The sequence below is a fragment of the Procambarus clarkii genome, chromosome 87 (assembly GCF_040958095.1).
Source record: "Procambarus clarkii isolate CNS0578487 chromosome 87, FALCON_Pclarkii_2.0, whole genome shotgun sequence".
NCBI classification, from domain to species: Eukaryota; Metazoa; Arthropoda; class Malacostraca; order Decapoda; family Cambaridae; genus Procambarus; species Procambarus clarkii.
Window position 1 is genome coordinate 9858643 of NC_091236.1, and position 22851 is coordinate 9881493.

The window sequence follows — 22851 nt, forward strand, 5'->3', positions numbered from 1 at the left end:
TTTGTGATGTGTGTCTATGTATGTATTAACACGATGTACTGAACGGGGTGAGAATAGCTTGAGCTACCTCATTCCTTTGTGCGTATTTTACCTCAATAAACTTATTTCAATTTCAATTTCAATTTCAACCGGATGGTTATGTGTCATCCCAAGAGTTTAAATAGTGATCAATAAACCAGCAGGTATATTTCGGTAATCTTTCTGCGCATCTACACCGAAAAAAGAAGTATACCTTTTGGTGTGTATATATATATTGCTTTTGCGCAGCGTGGTAAGACGAGGCGCAAGCCTGGAGCCAGGCTAAGTATATTTACCTGTATTTACCTGAAGGACACTATCACAGTATTGGCCTCGCCCAGAACAGGAAGCCGGCGGCATTTTAGTAGCCTGACGGCTGAGTGGACAGCGCTCGGGATTCGTAATCCTAAGGTTCCGGGTTCGATCCCCGGCGGAGGCGGAAACAAATGGGCAGAGTTTCTTTCACCCTGATGCGCCGGTTCACCTAACAGTAAATAGGTACCTGGGAGTTAGACAGCTGCTACGGGCTGCTTCCTGGGGATATGTGTGTGTGTGTTAGAGAAATTTATGTAGTAGATATAATAGAGGAAAAATAGATTGGTTAGAAAGGCGGGATCCAAGAGCTAATAGCTCGATTCTGCAGACACAAATGGTAAATACATTATGGGCTCAGGGACTCAACCCCAAACTTACAATACAATACAATTTTATTTAGGTAAGGTACATACATACAATAAATATTTACAAGGATTGTTTAACTTATAGGTATAGCTAGTACATACAATGCCTAAAGCCACTATTACGCAAAGCGTTTCGGGCATGATAAACTTAAATGACAAGCTTAATACTAATTGAGCATAATGAGTAGAATGAAAACAAGAAATGAAAACATAGATGAAAAAGCAGCACAAATATAATTATGTCGACAAACAGCGCTCTTTAAAGAAAAAAACAGACATTGGTTGACAATAGAAGGGTAAGGTAGGTTACAGGGAATTTATTAGGTATAGCTTCGCTTTTAACTTAAACTGGTTGAGAGGGGTACAGTCTTTAACATGATTGGGAAGGTCATTCCACATTCTGGGCCCCTTGATTTGTAGAGCATTTCTAGTTTGATTAAGTCGTACTCTAGGAATATCAAAACTGTATTTATTTCTGGTGTGATGCTCATGGGTTCTGATACAACCTTCTATGAAGCTTTTGAGATCAGGATTGGCATTATAGTTTAGCGTTTTATATATGTATAATACACATGAGAGAATGTGCAGTGACTTAATGTCTAACATATTCAGAGATTTAAGTAGGGGTACCGAGTGATGTCTGGGGCCAGAATTGGATATTGTCCTAATAGCAGCTTTGTGTTGAGTAATTAGAGGACGTAAGTGATTTTGGGTAGTAGAGCCCCAAGCACAAATACCATAGTTGAGATATGGATAGATAAGGGAGTAATAGAGAGTCACCAGGGCAGGGAGTGGTACATAATATCTGATCTTAGAAAGAATGCCCACAGTTTTTGAAACTTTTTTTGATATGTTTAGAATGTGTCCCTGGAAATTAAGCTTGTGGTCAATGAGAATGCCAAGGAATTTGCCATCTAATTTGTTACAAATTTGGGTATTGTTTATTTTGAGATTTATTTGATTAGAGGATTTATTGCCAAACAGAATATAAAAGGTTTTGTCAATGTTAAGGGTGAGTTTGTTGGCAGTTAGCCACAGATGGACTTTATTTAGCTCAGTATTTACTGTGGCATTTAGAGCAAGGGGATCAGGACTGGAGTAAATGAAGGTTGTGTCGTCAGCAAATAGAATTGGTTTGAGGTGTTGGGAGGCATTTGGAAGGTCATTAATGTAGATGAGAAAGAGGAGAGGGCCAAGTATGCTGCCCTGGGGAACACCAATGTTGATGGGTAGGGTGGGAGAAATTGTATTATTCACAGAAACATATTGGAGCCTGTCAGTAAGGTAGGATTTGAGGTATTGTAGGGAGTGTCCTCTGACTCCATAATGATGTAATTTAAGAAGAAGGTTTTGGTGGTTGACAGTGTCAAAAGCTTTACGCAGGTCCACAAACAACCCAACAGAGAACTCATTTTTTTCAAGAGCTGTATGAATCGAGTTAAGCATACTAATAAGTGCATCGTTAGTGCTTTTTTTGGGTCTGAAGCCATATTGGCAAGGGCTAAGTATATTGAGTTTGGCTAGATATGAGTAAAGCTGCTTATAGATTAGTTTTTCAAAAATTTTTGACAAGTTTGGCAGGATAGATATAGGTCTGTAGTTGTTAACATCTGTGAGATTACCACATTTGTGGACAGGCGTTACTCTCGCTTTTTTTAGAATATCTGGGAAGGTTTGGAGTTCAAGTGACTTGTTGAAGAGCAAAGCAATAGCAGGGGCTAAAGATCTGGAGGCTTTTTTGTAAATTAAAGTTGGTATCTCCTCAAGGGCACCAGACTTGGTTTTAAGGGAAAGGATTATCTCATTGACGTCAGTGGAATTAATAGGCTTTAGGTACAGAGACTGTGGATAGTTACCTGAAAGATAGTCATTAATGTCTGTACTGGAAGATGGAATATCATTTGCAAGGGATGAACCAATGGAAGAGAAGAACCTATTGAACTCAGTAGCAGAATCAGAGGCTGAAAGCTGACCAACGTTATTAGACAGGAGAGTCGGTTTGTTATTTAAAGACTTCTTTGATCCCAATATTTGAGAAATTGTTCTCCAAGTTTGTTTAATGTTGCTCTTTATGTGGGTAAATTTATCTTCGTAGTATTTAGTTTTGGCTTGTCTAATTATCTTAGACAGCAATAATGAGTAATTCTTTGAGAATTCTTTGGAGACAATTCCTAACCTATACTTCTTCTCAAGGTCATGTTTTTTATTAATAGATTTAAGTATTCCCTTTGTAAGCCAGGGATTGTTAAGCCTTTTGGTTGTGACTTGTTTTGTAAGCATAGAACAGTGGGTATTATAAAGGCTAAGAGTTTTTTGAAGAAAAGATTGTACTGCAAGGTTGATGTCCACTATGTTACCTAACTCGGACTCCCAGTTGACATTATCAGCAGCAGTTATAAAATTGTCTATAGCAGTTTCATTGTGTAGTCTAAAACGTATCACTCTTGACTCAAGAGGTGGTTTGCTAATGTTAGTTAAGAGAAATGTGGGGTAATGATCTGTAGTGCTATCGGTGATTATACCTGAAGTAAGCGGAGAGGTTATGTTTGTCCAGATGTGATCGAGCGTCGTGGCAGTGCTATCAGTGATTCTAGTAGGTCTAGTGATTAAGGGTATGAGGAAGCAGGAATTCATACAGTTGAGGAAGCTAACAGCAGTGGGGTGTTCAGGCTCGCAGAGGTCAATATTAAAGTCCCCTGCGATAATTAGGTGGTTTTTGTTCAGTCTGTTATCAAGTATTAGATTTCTAAGGTTTGAGTTGAATTCGGACACATCAGTGTTAGGAATTCTATAAACTGCACCCACAGTCAGGACAGACTCGGCACCCTTGACTCTGAAGCTGGCGAAGATATACTCCCCATAGCAGTCTCTGGTTCTAATTTCTTTTAAGCATGTTAGTTCTTGGTGGTAGTAAAGAGCAGTGCCACCACCTCTCTGAATTTGACGACAGTTGTGAATTGCTGAGTAGTTAGGCATGTTAAAGAGCTGAGTAGTATCCTCTTTCAACCATGTTTCAGTAAGTATAATAAAAGAGAATTTGTTGTCAATAGCTTCAATCAAGGCACTAACATCATCGAAGTGTTTACCTAGGGATCTAACGTTCAACTGCTCAACGTTCAACTACTTGATTTAGCTAAGCAAGTTACAGTCTTGATGAGCTAGTTAACAAAAATTAATGTATAATATATTGTTATTTATTTATTTATTTATATACAAGAAGGTACATTGGGTTTATTAGAGTGCAGAGAACTGAAGTTTTACATTCTCGTGAAGCCACTATAGCACGCATAGCGTTTCGGGCAGATCCTTAATCTAACATATAATTTTAAGAAGGTAATTTCTAGCAAAATTAGAAAATGTTTACAGGTACATTGTAAGAAAGTATAAAACATTATACTAACTACATTATATCAACAATGTGCTCGAGATCGACCGCAAGTGCAGTCTTTTAGCTAAGCAATTTACATATGTGGTGAGCTAGTTTCATAATTGATGTTTATCGTGCATGGGATTGGTTAGGCTATTATGCACCCCATACCCATCCTGTAAGTGGTAGTGGACCTCCATAGCCATTCTTATAGCTGTGAGTGGTGGTGGATCTTATATCCACCCTATCCGTGGGTGGTAGTGGACCCTATACCCATCCTGCGAGTGACAGTGGACCCTATACTTATTATGTGAGTGATAGTGGGCCTCATACCCATCCTGTGATTGGTAGTGGACCCCATACTCATCCTGTGACTGGTAGTGGACTCCATACCCATCCTGTGACTGGTAGTGGACCCCCATACCCATCCTGTGACTGGTAGTGGACCCCATACCCATCCAGTGACTGGTAGTGGACCCCATACCCATCCCGTGACTGGTAGTGGACCCCATACCCATCCCGTGACTGGTAGTGGACTCCATACCCATCCTGTGACTGGTAGTGGACCCCCATACCCATCCAGTGACTGGTAGTGGACCCCATACCCATCCAGTGACTGGTAGTGGACCCCATACCCATCCCGTGACTGGTAGTGGAAAAGGTTTCACATCCACATAATAGGCTCAGGAACTGAACCCCAAATTCATTTAGCTAAGCAAGTTACAATCTTGATAATAATCTAGTTAGAGTTTATAGTATATATCAACAGGCGTTTCTTGCACAATGGGTTTGTAGTAAAAGTGTCATATCTATTGTATCGGGAGCGGAGCTATTATTGTACCGGATGGATGCTCATTTGACTGTTATTGTTTATGATCGTCAGATCAGCTGTGTCGCGCTTGCATACAGGTTGGTAGAATGTTTTTAACTTCTAGTTTAATTTCTGTTTGTCCTAGCTTTATTCATATGCAGTTTGCTTATTGTTATAGTGAACAGACAGTGCTTAGACTGTATATATGTATTGTATATTATATGGCTTAATTGTATTATTGCAGGATGTAACCGTACTGTAATTATTTGATCAATTAAGCCACATGTCTGGCAATGCCTTTCTTTACCTTAGGGTTAAAAAAACTGTGCCACAATAATCTCTAAGATAAAGAATTGACATTTACAGGTAATTTATCTTTGCCTACCATGCATCTCACGCCCATCTATAGTAGGCTGTGGTGGAAAGTTTACAATCACGTCCATGCCCTGCAATTACCCTACATTATAGGTAGACTTTGGATGCTGTACTTGGCTAAGATGTCTGGTAGCACTTAATTTTAAACATCATATACACATTGTTTGAACATCTGTGATAATTTTATCTTTAAAGTTTTTTAATTTGTCATGTTAACTGCCGCAGATATTTGTAATCGAACCTAAGCCGAACATCAGTAACATCTAGAGGTCATACACGTAGACAACAAATTGAAATCGTGATAAATATGTATTTACAACGGAAGGCAGACTCTACAACCTCCATTAACTGTGTACCTCACTCAGTGCTGATAACACTTCGTTCATATATATCACCTACGATACCTACGCTTGGGGAGGGCTGCGTATCCGTTAAAGAATGGGACTCACTAGTAAACATTCTGCACCTACATCCGCCACCAAGATAATGTTATCAAAACAAGACTAAAACAGAAGCGAAAAAGAAACAGGGAAAAAGGAGGAAACCCCACCACCATCTAATACTTTGACCCAAATATTACAGTAACAAGGTTATCGCGAATAACCGAACTTAATTATGGGCTCACCATAGCCCGTGCTACATGGACATTTCGTTCTGAGTAGCTAAATCTAAAACAACAACAACAACTACGCTTTAGGAGCTACTACACACAGCTGAAAGTTACCTCATGTTCATAATTACTCAACATAATTAACCAGTCAGAACAATAACAAACTCCACAGGATTAACAACACCGCAAACCAGACATGACAGGACAGATCACATCAAGATGCAGGATATTAATTTAGACTTCTATGAAAGGACATAATGTAACATAAACAAGAGGCAGCAGCTTCAAGCTCAACAAGGCACAATGTAACAGTTAGTTTAGTCCATTTATTATGCACCCCATACCCATCTTGTGGGCGGTAGTGGAAAGGGTTACAGAGGCACATAATGGGCTCAGGGACTGAATCCCACAATTCATTTAGCTAAGCAAGTTACAATCTTGATGAGCTAGTTAGAAAATTCAGTGTAAGTCGTCACATCAACAATAGGTTCGAGATCGACCACAAGTACAGTTTCTAAATTAAGCAACTGACATATGTGGAGAGCTAGTGTCACAATTGATATGTTTGTCCTGCACACCGCCCCCCCCATCAAGTGGGCAGCGGTGTAACAATGTAACACAGAACAATGTAACAATGTAACAGAACAAAAGGACGCCTTTTCACCACTAGGGTTATAAATCCATGGAACAACCTACTTGCCGAAGCCGTAAATACAAAAACATTACTTCAGTAAAAAATCCCTGAGAACAATGGTGAGACCTTTGACAAGCCGCCGGCTTCCTCTCCCCGTCGATACCACTACAGAAATAGCGATCCTCAGATAAATTCAGGTAAAAATCATAGGGTCCCGGTAGTACAATCAGGTTCGTTCTCGACTCACAATCGGGAATTCCAGGTTCGAATCCCAGGCGAGACAGAAATGATTGGCACGTACGTTCCTTTCACCTAATGCACCCGTTCACCTAACAGTAAATAGGTACCCAGGAGATAGCCCGTTGCATCCTGGGAAGGGTCAGTAGTTGGACCTTAGGATGAGAAGGACCTCGATATCAACCTAACATGTATATATACACTGGTTGCCTGTCCCCGTACACACTGCATTATATTATTTATGAATTATAACTATATTAATACAGGGTTAGTTTCGTCCTTCCTCGAATATGTCGTGTCCTATTTACTTTAAAGAGAACGGGACTTCTGAAAGGATACACTAAAATATATTCAAATTGGCATCTGGGTGACGTTATGGAATTAGGTTTGGCGACAAGTTGGCAATCAAAACACAGTGACTAACTATTCAAACCTTGTAAATGAATTGTAAATACATTGTATGCAATAAATGTCAAGCATATTCGACCTGCTACATAACAATTTCCAGAACAAGCTTATTTTGATCTAAGGGTTATTTATTTATTATATATATATATATATATATATATATATATATATATATATATATATATATATATATATATATATATATATATATATATGCAAGAAGGTACATTTGGGGTTATAAGAGTATAAAGCATTGATGTTTTTTACATTCTTGTAAAGCCACTAACACGCATATAGCGTTTCGGGCAGTTCTAGACTTTAGCAGCTAAAACTAACAAGTGATCTGCAAATATAATAATATTAATAACAAACTACAAACTTTGTTATGGAGGGAGACTGTAGGGTAGCAGGATATCCATCTCCATTACCACCACACATCCATGTGTGAACCCACACTGCCAGATTCACTTTTGCTCTTTCACAAATCAGAGGTTCGGTGCTCGTCTCCATGGCAACCCGCCTAGATACAGCCTACGTTGCCATGGAGACTTGCGATGATGCCATAGATTTGGTGATATGATCGTTACATACACATTATATATATTGACTAATACCGGATTAAAATAAGACAGAGAAGGATGGGCAGATTGCGTATTTCTGGTCAGCCAAAAACATGAAGAGTATTGACATGAGAGTACCTAGCAGACAGGTACCAGATGGTCATAGTGAGGGGCGAGTAATCGGAATCTAAGATCAGTGCTAGGACCAATGTTATTTCTCATTATTTGTGATTATTCTCATTATTCTCAATGTCACTTCATCATTATTGTTATTTCTCTCACAGACATGCTCATACTAAACATAGAAAAACTTATTGCATTTTATTTGATAGTAAATCATGGAAATCAAGTTCAACTTCAGATAGACAATGTTAACATTAGCAATAACAATGAGGGAGTGTTCCTTGACCTATACATAGACAAGAGACTTAACTTCAGCACCCACATACAACACACAGCCAAAAAAGTCTCAAAAAAACGGTCGATATACATTCTAAAATCGGATATTATGTCCCCTACTCCGCTTTCCTCTCATTATACTACGCGCTAAGATATCCCTATCTTACTCATGGGTTGGTAATTGTGCATAGGGTTCAACCACTGCAAATTACCTCAAGCCATCATCACTCAGCAAAAATTTGCTATCAGAACGATAAGAAACTCTGTCTTCAGACAACACACAGCCCCTCTGTTCAAGTCCCTTAACATGCTAAACATACACTCACTCCACACATTCTCATGTGCTTTTTACATGTACAAAACCTTGTTCCTAAATGCTAATCTTGATCTGAAACTTTTCCTTGATAGATGTAATAGAACCCATGAGCACCACACCAGAAATAAATATATCTTTGATATACCCCAGAGTCAAACTAAATATGTGAAAACACTCCATGCAAATCAGAGGACCCAGTCTTTTGAACTCACTCCCTGACGAATTGAAAAGCTGTCCAATTTTTGCCTTATTCAAAAATAAAATAAAAGAGTACCTAATTTCATCTTCATAGGGCTTTTAAACGTTAAACTACCTAGTGCTTTAAACTCGCAATGTATCTAGTGCTACCCAATCCCCAATATATGTAGCTAAATCATACAACTTTACCATTGTAATCATTGCTATCATCATATATCATTGTTGTTATATTGAACGCATATTTTATTGCATTATACCTTTAAATAATCTTCAAATTTTGCTACAATGTACCAGTTGATAACCCTCTAATTTTACATTAATGTACCTACTAATCTTAGTCAAATTTTCTTACTATGTACCTTTAATTTTTTTTTTTCAATTTTGCATGAAATTACCTACTTAAAATTATCTGTTAGAATAAGGACCTGCCCGAAACGCTATGCGTGCTAGTGGCTTTACAACAAATTCAATTATTTATATTTACAAGAATATAAAAACATTTAATGCTATGTACGCTCATAAACCCAATGCACATTCGTGTATATAAACAAATATATAATAAATAAATAATGAGAAGAGTCAAGGCATGTGGATTGTAAAGTATTTTACAATGACCCAGAGAAGCTGCACAGTTAGTCCCAAAACCAAAATGGCTGCTGGATTTCAACACCAGGAAGTGTAAGGTGATGAAAATGGGAAGAGATGACAAGAGGAGGGACGGTACACTATCAGTACCCTCTTAATGCATGGGTATTGAACTATATGTTTACCACTTCTCTAACCCTGTCTCTAACCCTAACTCTAACCCTGCAGAAGAAAATGTATATATGCTGGTTAGCATTGTAAATGTGTGGCCACGTCTGTGGTAGAAAATAATAATAATAATAAAATGCATGGGTAGCCTGGGCAGGTGGGAATTACTCGCCCTCTTACTGGAAATGCCTGCATCCAAATCCCTTTTCAAATTATATTTATAATACATTTGTGCATAATTATCTGAGGGTAATTCTACAGTTTAAGGACGGGCTGGGCCCATCATCTGGGTAGGGGCCCCCAGTGAATTGCTTTGTCCAGGGCTAACTAGGCTGTTACGTCTAACTATGCTGTTACGGCTAACTATGCTGTTACGTCCTAGGACCTGTACAAGATAAATACAAGCTATACCTCTCTTTAACGACTAGAGAAAATTTCCCAGAAATGGACATCACATCGAGCTGGAGGCAAATTAAATTTTTTTTTTCAATTGCACAATTTTGATAAATCAGAATTCATCAATAGCGAAAACAACTTATTCCAAACAAAATTTACAATTAAACGTCAGTTTTCCGTCATAATGAATATACCACAGGTATACTGTCTGCTTGGTTAGTATGATCTTGTGATGGTTTTAGTTCAGTTCATTTGTTATGCACCCCATACCCATCTTGTGGGCGGTAGAGGAAAGGGTTACAGAGGCACATAATGGGGTAGCCTTAACCCTTCAGAGGTTAATAGGCCTTAAGTCCAACACAAGACCAAACTTCAACATTAGTGCAAACATATCCTACACCATTTCTTATCCCCCCCCAGCCAGATCACTGTATTTTCTGTTGCTAGTCAGTCAGTTTTACCATTAACCAGCAAGTTTGCCAGTTCAGCAATTTGAAGCAAAAAATTCAATAAACAAATGAACTGAGGATAAAAAGTTGTTTTCCCAGTCGAGGCGTCATTGTGGCGCAGAAAGTTCCCAAATTAGTGGTCATTAGTCACGTGTTTACAACCAGCGGGTTAATCCCCGACAGGGGCCGCGGTGGAGCGCCTTGTTGGCCGGGAATGGCAGTTAATGACTCATTACCTCATATGAAAATAGTCAAGGATGAACTCAAGGGAGAGGTTACGAGGAAGTCAAAGGGGGGGGGGGTAGGTCAAGGGGAGATAAGGAGAGACGTCAAGGGGGAGGTCAGGTAAGAGGTCAAGGGGGGATCATGGGAGAGGTTAAAGGGAAGGTCAAGGGGAAGTAAGGGGAGAGGTCAAGTTTGGCAGCGTCCTATATGAATGGTTCCTATATAAACTGGAAAAGTGCTGGAACAGGTGAGGGAGTGAGAGTGTAGGTCTTAGGAAGGATATATAGATGGTAATGGTGAGAGAGGAGCAGTCTGGGTGGTCAGATATGACATTGTGTGGTCAGATATCACATTGTGTGGCCAGATATCACATTGTGTGGCCAGATATCACATTGTGTGGTCAGATATCACATTGTGTGGCCAGATATCACATTGTGGCCAGATATCACATTGTGTGGCCAGATATCACATTGTGTGGTCAGATATCACATTGTGTGGTCAGATATCACATTGTGTGGCTAGATATCACATTGTGTGGCCAGATATCACATTGTGTGGCCAGATATCACATTGTGTGGTCAGATATCACATTGTGTGGTCAGATATCACATTGTGTGGTCAGATATCACATTGTGTGGCCAGATATCACATTGTGTGGCCAGATATCACATTGTGTGGCCAGATATCACATTGTGTGGTCAGATATCACATTGTGTGGTCAGATATCACATTGTGTGGTCAGATATCACATTGTGTGGCCAGATATCACATTGTGTGGCCAGATATCACATTGTGTGGCCAGATATCACATTGTGTGGAGAGATATCACATTGTGTGGCCAGATATCACATTGTGTGGCCAGATATCACATTGTGTGGCCAGATATCACATTGTGTGGCCAGATATCACATTGTGTGGAGAGATATCACATTGTGTGGAGAGATATCACATTGTGTGGAGAGATATCACATTGTGTGGAGAGATATCACATTGTGTGGAGAGATATCACATTGTGTGGCCAGATATCACAATGGGTGGTCAGATATCACATTGTGTGGCCCGATATCACATTGTGTGGCCAGATATCACATTGTGTGGCCAGATATCACATTGTGTGGGCCAGATATCACATTGTGTGGCCAGATATCACATTGTGTGGCCAGATATCACATTGTGTGGGCCAGATATCACATTGTGTGGCCAGATATCACATTGTGTGGCCAGTTATCACATTGTATGGGCCAGATATCACATTGTGTGGCCAGATATCACATTGTGTGGCCAGATATCACAATGGGTGCCACAGCTACCGGTACTGGGACCCATTGTACCAATTCCCATAAATCTCAATGACTTCCCAAAGAAAATATGAAAATTTAATCCCTGTTATCGGGATTAAACCTGTATATTAGGCTTATCAAGACCTGCCCTAGGACAACTATAATAATCTTACCCAGGATAAGGGCAGTATGAGTCAGGCTGCTCGCAGCCGCGTCCAACAGCCTGGTTGATCAGTCCAGCAACCAGGAGGCCTGGTCGACGACCGGGCCGCGGGGACGCTAAGCCCCGGAAGCACCTCAAGGTAGGTTGCAGTCCATAACATTGGGCAAATTCCGGGGTGTCTATTTTACTCCCAGGGGGAGGCATTAGGTGAAAGAAAACGTGCTCAACCGTTTCTGTTCTGCCAGGGGATTTAACCTGGGTCCTTTTGGTTATGAGCCGAGGACGTAGTCCACTGTGCTACTATATGAAGTTAATATGAGAAAAATATAATTGAAGAGGTCAACTATTTTCTTCTCGCAGCTCAGTCTATTTATACTATATTTTTTCCCTATGTAATAAACATGCCAATTTTTTTTAACCAATTTGTGATATCATGTCAATATCATGAACTTCTATTTTTGTAATTGGTCTTCGTGAGGGACAGTATCAAATGTTTTGCTAAAATTTCGTTTCACAATGTCTGAATCCTTTGTATTACCAATTGCCTCAAATCTGTAGGACTTCATTGATTAAAAAAGTCCAATAATAATCGTTAATTTAATTGGTTGATAGTTTGACGCTAGTAACAAACCCCCTGTACTTGATGACTGTTTATATCCTGCTATAAACAATTTGTAATATCCTGTTAAAAATAATAGGCTACTATTTATATCCTTTAACCCGCATTTTGCTATTTTATTCTGTCATCCGTACTTGGATACTGTTTATACCGAGCGTCAGCTGACTGGTCGGGTCCCGTTGCTATGGTTACCTCCTGCGTGTGGTCTATACCTGTCATGGTCACGTTTTATCTACAGTCAGTCACCTGTACAATCTCCCTTCCCCCCCCCCCCCCTCGCTCTTTTTGTTACCATGGTTACCGACCAAACATACCCGCCAACCGCCTTGGTCGTGTTTGTTGACATGTCTGCCAATCGTAATCTCCCGCGCTGGTGCCAAATCTCCCCAAAAATGAACTCTGAAACTATATAGATTACCGGAATCCTGTGCAGTCTTAGCTAATCAAAAATCCAAGTGATTTATTTGAACTAGATTTTTTTTTAAATATTATCTGTAATTTACCTATGGTAGTTAGTTACGAAACGCTATGCGTGCTAGTGGCTTTACAAGAATGTTAATTCAACTTATTTTCTATATTCTCTGTTAACCCCCAATGTAACTTCTTGTATATAAGTAAATAAATAAGTTACAAGATAGTCTCTAAGTACAGTAGCCTGCGTTCTCAACTCATAATCGGGGATCCCAGATTCTATTCAAGGACAGGGTAGAAATGGTTGGGCACGTTTATTTTCACCTAATGCCTCTGTCCAGCTGGCAGTAAATAGGTACCGGGGGAGTTTGGCAACTGTTGCAGGTTGCATCCTGGGAAAGGTCAGTAGCTCAACTTTGGGAAGATGTTCATTCAAGCCTAAAGCGTATAAATATATACTCTATATATACCTTAAATTTCCCCTGAGGCTACATTTAATTTAACTCATCAGGCAAAATATGATCGAGTAAGGTTAAATCACCGTAGGATTAACATCACTTGACTAGCTATGCCTGGGGGTTGTGGGAGGTTATCTCTATCTTGAGGCCTCAAGATTTGAGGTTATCTTGAGATGATTTCGGGGCTAATAGTGTCCCCGCGGCCCGGTCCTCGACCAGGCCTTCACCCCCAGGAAGCAGCCCGTGACAGCTGACTAACACCCAGGTACTTATTTTACTGCTAGGTAACAGGGGCATAGGGTGAAAGAAACTCTGCCCATTGTTTCTCGCCGGCGCCTGGGATCGAACCCGGGACCACAGGATCACAAGTCCAGCGTGCTGTCCGCTCGGCCGACCGGCTCCCTAGAGGGTTGCTGGGGTCGAATAAATTTGTTGCACATGCCTTGAGAGGCTTGAGAGTCACCCTCCCAGCAGCTGTTGCCGACGCTCCTCCGGCGTCTTCAAAAGGAATTCTGATTCTAAATAAATACCATTTAACCTGGACACAGTTGGAAATATCGTCGAGCTTATATTAAATACCAGACTGCAGATTTCATCAGTGCTGGCCAGAGGTGTACAACAAGAGAGATATTTATATTGTGTTTATTTCCTCTGCCGTTTGGCAGGTCACTATGTCGAAGGTTTTTTGAGAGAGAGAGAGAGAGAGAGAGAGAGAGAGAGAGAGAGAGAGAGAGAGAGAGAGAGAGAGAGAGAGAGAGAGAGAGAGAGAGAGAGAGAGAGAGAGAGAGACAGGTAGAGAGACAGAGAGACAGAGAGAGACAGACAGACAGAGACAGACAGACAGAGACAGACAGACAGAGAAAGACAGAGACAGACAGAGACAGAGACAGACAGAGGCAGACAGAGACAGACACAGACAGAGACAGAGAGAGAGAGAGTGTAATCCGTATTTCATGCACTAGTGGCATTGCCATGCAAACTTCAACCTTGACCTCTGGATGTGAAATAAATGGATGCTGTCATTGCAGGCCTGACCGATCCCTTGACCTTTGTGTATGCACTTGTTGCACACACAACTTCTGGATACTCATGTCTTCATGCAGCCACAACACGCACATAAACACACACAGACAAGCACACAGTGGTGTGCTACACCAAACCAGCCAAGACGAAGTTGGAAAAAGTTCAGAGATATGCCACTAGGCTATTCCCAGAACTATGAGGCATAAGATACGAGGAAAGGCTGCGTGAAATGCACCTCACGTCGCTGGGAGACAGGAGAGCTCGGGGAGACGTGATCACTACCTACAAAATTTCCAGAGGAATTGACAGGGTAGATAAAGATAAAGTGTTTAACACGGGTGGTACGCGAACACGGGGACACAGGTGGAAACAGAGTACCCAAATGAGCCACAGGGACGTTAGAAAGAACTTTTTCAGTATCAGAGTAGTTAATAGGTGGAATGCATTAGGCAGTGATGTGGTGGAGGCTGACTCCATACACAGTTTCAAACGTCGATATGATAGAGCCCAGTAGGCTCAGGAACCTGTATACCAGTTGATTGACAGTTGAGAGGCGGGACCAAAGAGCCAGAGCTCAACCCCCGCAAGCACAACTAGGTGAGTACAGTCACTCCCAGGACACACCTACCACCACCACACAGTCACTCCCAGGACACACCTACCACCACCACCCAGTCACTCCCAGGACACACCTACCACCACCACACAGTCACTCCCAGGACACACCTACCACCACCACCCAGTCACTCCCAGGACACACCTACCACCACCACACAGTCACTCCCAGGACACACCTACCACCACCACACAGTCACTCCCAGGACACACCTACCACCACCACACAGTCACTCCCAGGACACACCTACCACCACCACACAGTCACTCCCAAGGTACACCTTCCACCACCACACAGTCACTCCCAGGACACACCTACCACCACCACACAGTCACTCCCAGGACACACCTACCACCACCACACAGTCACTCCCAGGACACACCTACCACCACCACACAGTCACTCCCAGGACACACCTTCCACCATCCAGTCACTCCCAGGACACACCTTCCACCACCACACAGTCACTCCCAGGACACACCTACCACCACCACACAGTCACTCCCAGGACACACCTTCCACCACCCAGTCACTCCCAGGACACACCTACCACCACCACCCAGTCACTCCCAGGACACACCTACCACCACCACACAGTCACTCCCAGGACACACCTACCACCACCACACAGTCACTCCCAGGACACACCTACCACCACCACCCAGTCACTCCCAGGACACACCTACCACCACCACCCAGTCACTCCCAGGACACACCTACCACCACCACACAGTCACTCCCAGGACACACCTACCACCACCACCCAGTCACTCCCAGGACACACCTACCACCACCCAGTCACTCCCAGGACACACCTACCACCACCACACAGTCACTCCCAGGACACACCTACCACCACCACACAGTCACTCCCAGGACACACCTACCACCACCACCCAGTCACTCCCAGGACACACCTACCACCACCACACAGTCACTCCCAGGACACACCTACCACCACCACACAGTCACTCCCAGGACACACCTACCACCACCACACAGTCACTCCCAGGACACACCTTCCACCACCACACAGTCACTCCCAGGACACACCTACCACCACCACACAGTCACTCCCAGGACACACCTACCACCACCACCCAGTCACTCCCAGGACACACCTACCACCACCACACAGTCACTCCCAGGACACACCTACCACCACCACCCAGTCACTCCCAGGACACACCTACCACCACCCAGTCACTCCCAGGACACACCTACCACCACCACCCAGTCACTCCCAGGACACACCTACCACCACCACACAGTCACTCCCAAGGTACACCTTCCACCACCCAGTCACTCCCAGGACACACCTACCACCACCACACAGTCACTCCCAGGACACACCTACCACCACCACACAGTCACTCCCAGGACACACCTACCACCACCACCCAGTCACTCCCAGGATACACCTACCACCACCACACAGTCACTCCCAGGGTACACCTTCCACCACCCAGTCACTCCCAGGACACACCTACCACCACCACACAGTCACTCCCAAGGTACACCTTCCACCACCCAGTCACTCCCAGGATACACCTTACGTCAACACCTACACTATCATATTCACACTGGTATATGACAAACAAACCAGCCAGCGTATATTACAGACCCGAGAGAATGCTCACACCATTATCGGCGCCAGGAATTTCCCCTGAGAATTTGTAGTTTAAAACATTTTCTTACCCACACCTGTAGTGCGTGAAGCATGTGCTTCTTGGGAGATAACTTTACATGAGCCAGGCGAGGATGGTAACCATGACGTCGTGAGCAGTATACCTCACACGTTATGTAACCGTTCTTTAACATACGACTCTCAAGCTTCGTATAATGGAGTGAGAACAAACATGGCGGAGGTGTGCGTAGAGTTACTCCAAGCAAAACATCGCGAAAACTCCAGGATAAGAGAGAAACCAAAGACACACGGCAGGCATATGGATGACGATGATATTTTGCTCTCCGAGGAGAGTAACGAAGGCGCTCGCCTACACAGCAAATTCGCCAGGAAGACAAGTTGATTAGAGGCGGCGCCGCAGCCACATCCCTGCCAGAGAAGACCAACCAAGGTACAACAAATTCTGTTCCGAAAAACTTTCATCATTTCTTTTGAAAATAATTTAGACAGGAGTGTTTTTGACAGTAAGAGAACATAAAACTTCCTGTACAATACACTACCCAAGATATTTAATATCAAAGCATATGATATAGGATCAAATAAGCAAAGGAATTTAATCAAAATAGAGCATTAGCCAAACGAGCCCCCCTAGAAAGGTCATTGACATTACAGAAATCCATGGATACAGAATGAGATGCTACATTCTGGCTATTAGGTATGACATTTCTGATCTAATATCAAGTATAAGATTTTGTCATTTGTTCAAATATAGGGTCTAATATCTGAGAGAAGTATGTTCTCTCCCACGTCATTGCTACTCTTAAAAAGAAACCCAACCTAACCTAATTAACATAACCCAGCCAAACGTATCCTATCCTAACATAATATAACCTAACGAAAATAAGAGTTAAAGTGTTGTGTTTTATTTGTGGAGTGCAAAATGCGTGACGTCACTATGACGTTATAATTGTTCATAGCAGTAGAGGTTTTAGATCAGACTCAGGACGTATCACCTGAATATGAATTCGACCAAAGAGCCAAAGCTCAACCCCCGCAAGCACAATTAGGTGAGTACAGACGCCGGAAATTAAACGTGGACAATGATGTCTTAAAATCATCTGAACACAAAAACTATGTTATGAAAGATGAATTTTCAATAGTATCTTAGTAAAGGATATTTTATGTTTAACACGACCTTATTGTTTGAAATATTTCTTGCTCTGTTTGGTATATTAATAATAACGTATGTAGACATGATCACATAAAACAATGTCTCGACCACTTGATCACTCCAGCCATAACTTGCGAGGATATTTTTGTATCTACAACTGACAATTTAAAATTACTGCATTTAAATCCAGATTATACAGTATATATTATTAACGGTTTACGTGCTATGCTGTTATTGTGACTTTTTCTTATGTAATTTTATATATACTATTATAAATGTACAACCATTTATGGATAATTTTTTGTTAATTTCATTAAGATACTCCATGCACTCGTCAATAAGGCACATTCACCCACTCTTCCGTCTGGGAATTTCGCCAATACGTATACCTCGGTTCAACACTATTCCCGCGGGGGTGGTGAGGGCCGACATGGGAAATAGGCTTGAAAGCCTATATTAAATTTACTCCAGGGCCCCGGGTTGGAGTCCTTATTGCACAATTACAAATTAAAGGGAAGAAGATCAAATTGTCCGGTGTTTGTATGAAGAGGAATATCAATTTTAGCCATCTCCTTCTGCCTGAGTTTAAACATGGACACACACACACCCATACCAGCCCATTCTCCATTATAATGTGTACATACTTTGACACTCATAAGTACACTTGTTAATGTCACCCATTTGGCAGTAGGACCTTAAACCTGTACTGACATGAACAGTATGTCATCACAGTGACGTCACACATCTCTCCCACACCATATCAGACAACATTTTATCTCCTATTTTCCTTAGATTAGGTTCAAATTGGTTTGTTTATCGAGAAGGGAAGACGTGAAATGGTGCACGCTTTTATCAGGTCTTAAACCTTATGCTCGAGTTTGATCCTTGATTCTTGCTCAACCGCTTCCCTTTATTTCGTTGGTTCCCTTGGGCAGTGAGTTGAAAAAATAACTTTCCAAAGTTTATTTTACAGTTAAAATTGCATCTTAAGACATCACCCTCAAGCGTGGGGAGAGTGTGGGAGGGGAGAATGTGGGTGGGTGGGAATGGTGGTGGGGGAATGCTGGGGAGGGGTGGGGGGAGAGTGTTGGTGTTGTAATTATATGGGGGGTGATAATGGGAGGTTGAGCGCGCGCACGTGTGTGTATGTGTGTATGTGTGTGTGTGTGTGTGTGTGTGTGAGAGAGAGAGAGAGAGAGAGAGAGAGAGAGAGAGAGAGAGAGAGAGAGAGAGAGAGAGAGAGAGAGAGAGAGAGAGAGAGAGAGAGAGAGAGAGAGAGAGAGAGAGAGAGAGAGAGAGAGAGAGAGAGAGAAGGTGGTGGGGAAGGAAGGATGGAGTGGGATAAGAAGCAGAAACAGCTGAGTAACATCAGGAGAGATAAGGAACTGCAGACACAGGGGGAAGCATAAGTCATTAGTGGCAAGACTGACAGCCTCGTTATCTTACGTGCTGACAGCAGAGAGAATGAGCCGGTAATTAGGGTCAGGCTAACACGGAGAGGACTCGGGCTGGTGATTAAGAAGGCCTTCATAGTAAGGATGATGAGGCGATCAGTGAGGTTCCTTTGATGGTCTCATCCTGTAGTGATTTTGGTCTCTGCATCTGAACTTATTTCCTTCCCTATACTGTAGGCCGCAGCTTTAGCGAACCTGGCATGAGGACAGGCTGATAAATGTTTCAGCCAGGTTCCATTTTCTTTGAAGTTTCCATTCTCTTAGAAGTTTTCATTTTTCTAGACGTTTCCATCTTCCTAGAAGTTTCAAACTCTGGAAGTTTCCATCTTTCTAGAAGTCATCGTGCTAAAAGTTTCCATCCTCTTAGACGTTTCTGTCGAGCTAGAAGCTTCCATCGCTCTAAGTTTCCGTCTTGCTAGAAGTTTCCATCGTGCTAAAAGTTTCTATCCTCCTAGAAGTTTCCATCCCCCTTAGAAATCGATGATTTCTCATAAGTCTCCACCGTCCAAGAATCTAATTTCTCAAGCGACGTTCATTCCCAAGGTTTCCTAACTTCTCTCCAACTTCCACATTTTCCTTCTCCTTCATCTTGGCCTCGCACCTCATCTTCTGCGTCACTGGACTCTGGCTGAGGCTGCAAAATTCAACAAATTTGTCCCTCCATTTACCGGAAACTGACGGGAGGCTCAAAGCACGGCCGAGGGTGCCCGGGGAGTGGTGGGGACTCATCTGCAAGGGTGATTAAAAGCCTAATGTATGCAGAATGAAGGAAGATAGGAGGCCAGGAGAGGAAAAGGAAGGAGTAATGGAAGGATGAAGGAGGAACAGGGAAAGAGACCAGGAGATAAGAGAAGGAGGAGGAAGGTTGCGGATGGTGCCATTCCTTCATCTTGTCCTGTGTGAGTGAAGGGAACAAGTATTAAGCCCAAGAGAGCGGCAGCAACGACCCGCTGGGAAAGTTGATGAGCTTCGCCTACAGTTCTCTTCTCTACTTCTTATTTTCTGGGGCTTTTGAAACCTGAGATGTTTCATCCTCACCTGGACACGACCAAACCCGTCTTCAGGCTATGTTCGTCCAAGCTGCGACCGTCTCCAAACCCGTTCTTAGGCTATGTTCGTCCAAGCTGCAACCGTCCCCAAACCCGTTCTTAGGCTATGTTCGTCCAAGCTGCAACCTTCCCCAAACCCGTTCTTAGGCTATGTTCGTCCAAGCTGCGGCCGGTGCTAAACACTCATTTATCAGTTTTAAAATACAGTAGGTATATTCAAAATGAGTATTTTCTCATTTTAAATTGAGATTATTATGCATTAGAATTTAGTGTATAGTTAGGCGTAAGTTAGTTTAGGTGTTTAGGTTCTGTTTAAATTATTAGTATTTGAAGTGCGTGGGTGAAGCATTATGCAGAGGAGCGATTCAAACATAAAATGTATGCGAAGCCCTTTTCGAAAAATGTTGGAACGGAATCAGTAGTGAGCAGTGAGTAAAGTGTTTTTCACTCTTAAACAGTCTTACCATTCAAAAGACTTGCCAGTCTCCTGTCTTGTCAATCACCAGTCAATACCAGTCACCAGGTTTACCAATCGCCAGTCTTGCATCCTTTCCGCGCGCCTGTTATGCCAGTCACCATCATTAACACTCATGCCTGATCGATAACCAGTCCCTCCCGACTGTAATGTATGTGTTTTGATTTCGTAATTTCAGGGAAACATTATAGGTGTTGTGGAGTTGCGCGCTAGACAGGAAATCAATGGCTTCCATTACCGTGCAGCCTAGTGTAGAGAGCCGGCGACCTCAGGCTTCTCCAACACTCTTTATTTCCATCCCGACCAATTTTTTCCAGCCGGCAAAATTTGCTCGAGTGACGTTAAATCAACGTTATGAACCAGGCATAAACATAGTAAAATGACGTTAAAGCAACGTACGTATCAGACAGGCGAAATATCTTCGAGTAACGTTTGCCCAGATTTGTCCATGAAGGGGCGGGAATCTGGCCAAATGACGTAGTGTAACACCAAATCTTCGTTGAAAACGTTAATGTAAAATGAATCTACGTTGATGTAAATTAGTTAATGTTGATCCAACGTCGATTAAACGTTACTCGAGCACATTTGGTCTTCTTGGGATATATATATATATATATATATCGACAAACTAACACACTTCGTAGCAATGTAGTTCACACTGCTCCTCCTGCTTCTAATGCTGCTGGTGTCTATTTCCTGTTCGTCTTGTTCTGTTGTAACGATCCCAGGTTCGACTCCTCACAGGCTGCAGTTCTACACTGATGCCCAAACATGAGCTAATCTGGTTTGCATTTGTAGACCTTTTTTTGCAGATTTTCACATTTTGATATTTAAGTAAATGATTATGTAAACTTTTGAACCGGACTGTTAATATCAACTATTAGAATAACATCCCATTTTCCGTTGTCTTGGGAGTCATATAGTCCTTACCTGTTTCTCTGGTCCCAGATTCACGAAGCAGTTACGCAAGTACTTACGAACGTGTACATCTTTCCTCAATATTTGACGGCTTTGGTAACATTTATAAGACAGTTTACAAGCATGAAAACTTGTCAATCAATTGTTGTTATTGTTATAAACAGCCTCCTGGTGCTTCGGAGCTCATTAACTGTTTAATCATTGTAAACAAAGCCGCCAAAGATTGAGAAAAGATGTACAGGTTCGCAAGTCCTTGCGTAACTTCTTTGTGAATCTGGCCCCATTCACCTACAAGGATGAAGTGTTGATATAGATTTTGATATAGAAACTCCCAAGATACATTATTATTATCATTATTATTGAGAAAACCAATATGAGTCATGAGGCTTTTCCACGTTCATGTGATTTAATTATGTATTACTATTATTATTATTATTAATTTATCCGTAATTTATCATATTTACTTTAGGTTATCTGCGTGTTGAACCACATGACCCCAGACGCTGTAATATTGGTGGTACCAATCGTTTCATCCGTATAGTTAGACGGTGTCTTCTGTCTCCGGTAACAGCATGTACTACGGCTGGCGTGGACCCCCCATAGCTAAGGATCCCAGTAAGTAAACTTCAATAAAGTTACATATTTCACTTTTATTACAAACCTTTATTGTTTACACAGACCTCTGTGTGAGGGGGGAAGTCAGTTACAGGTTCATATAGACGTGTGTGTGTGTGCGTGTGCGTGTGTGTGAGTGTGTGTGTGGGGGGGGGAGGCGTTTGAGTTGGTGATTGGCACACAAAATCAGTTGAGTTTTTTTTTAATTATTTAGTTTTGTTTGGTGTTACGGAGGGAAAAGTGAGTGCGTCCACTTATTCGTACTAACAAATGCTCGCACTTTATACTTATGCTAACCAAAAAGCAAAACTTTCAAGGTTATTGGTATACTTACACCCACTAATATACTGTAACTCACATGGGTGTACTAACATAAACATGCTCATAAACCAAAATTAACACTTACACACAGGCACACACGGACACACACGGACACACACGGACACACACAGGCACACACGGGCACACACGGACACACACAGGCACACACAGGCACACACGGACACACACGGACACACACGGACACACACAAACAC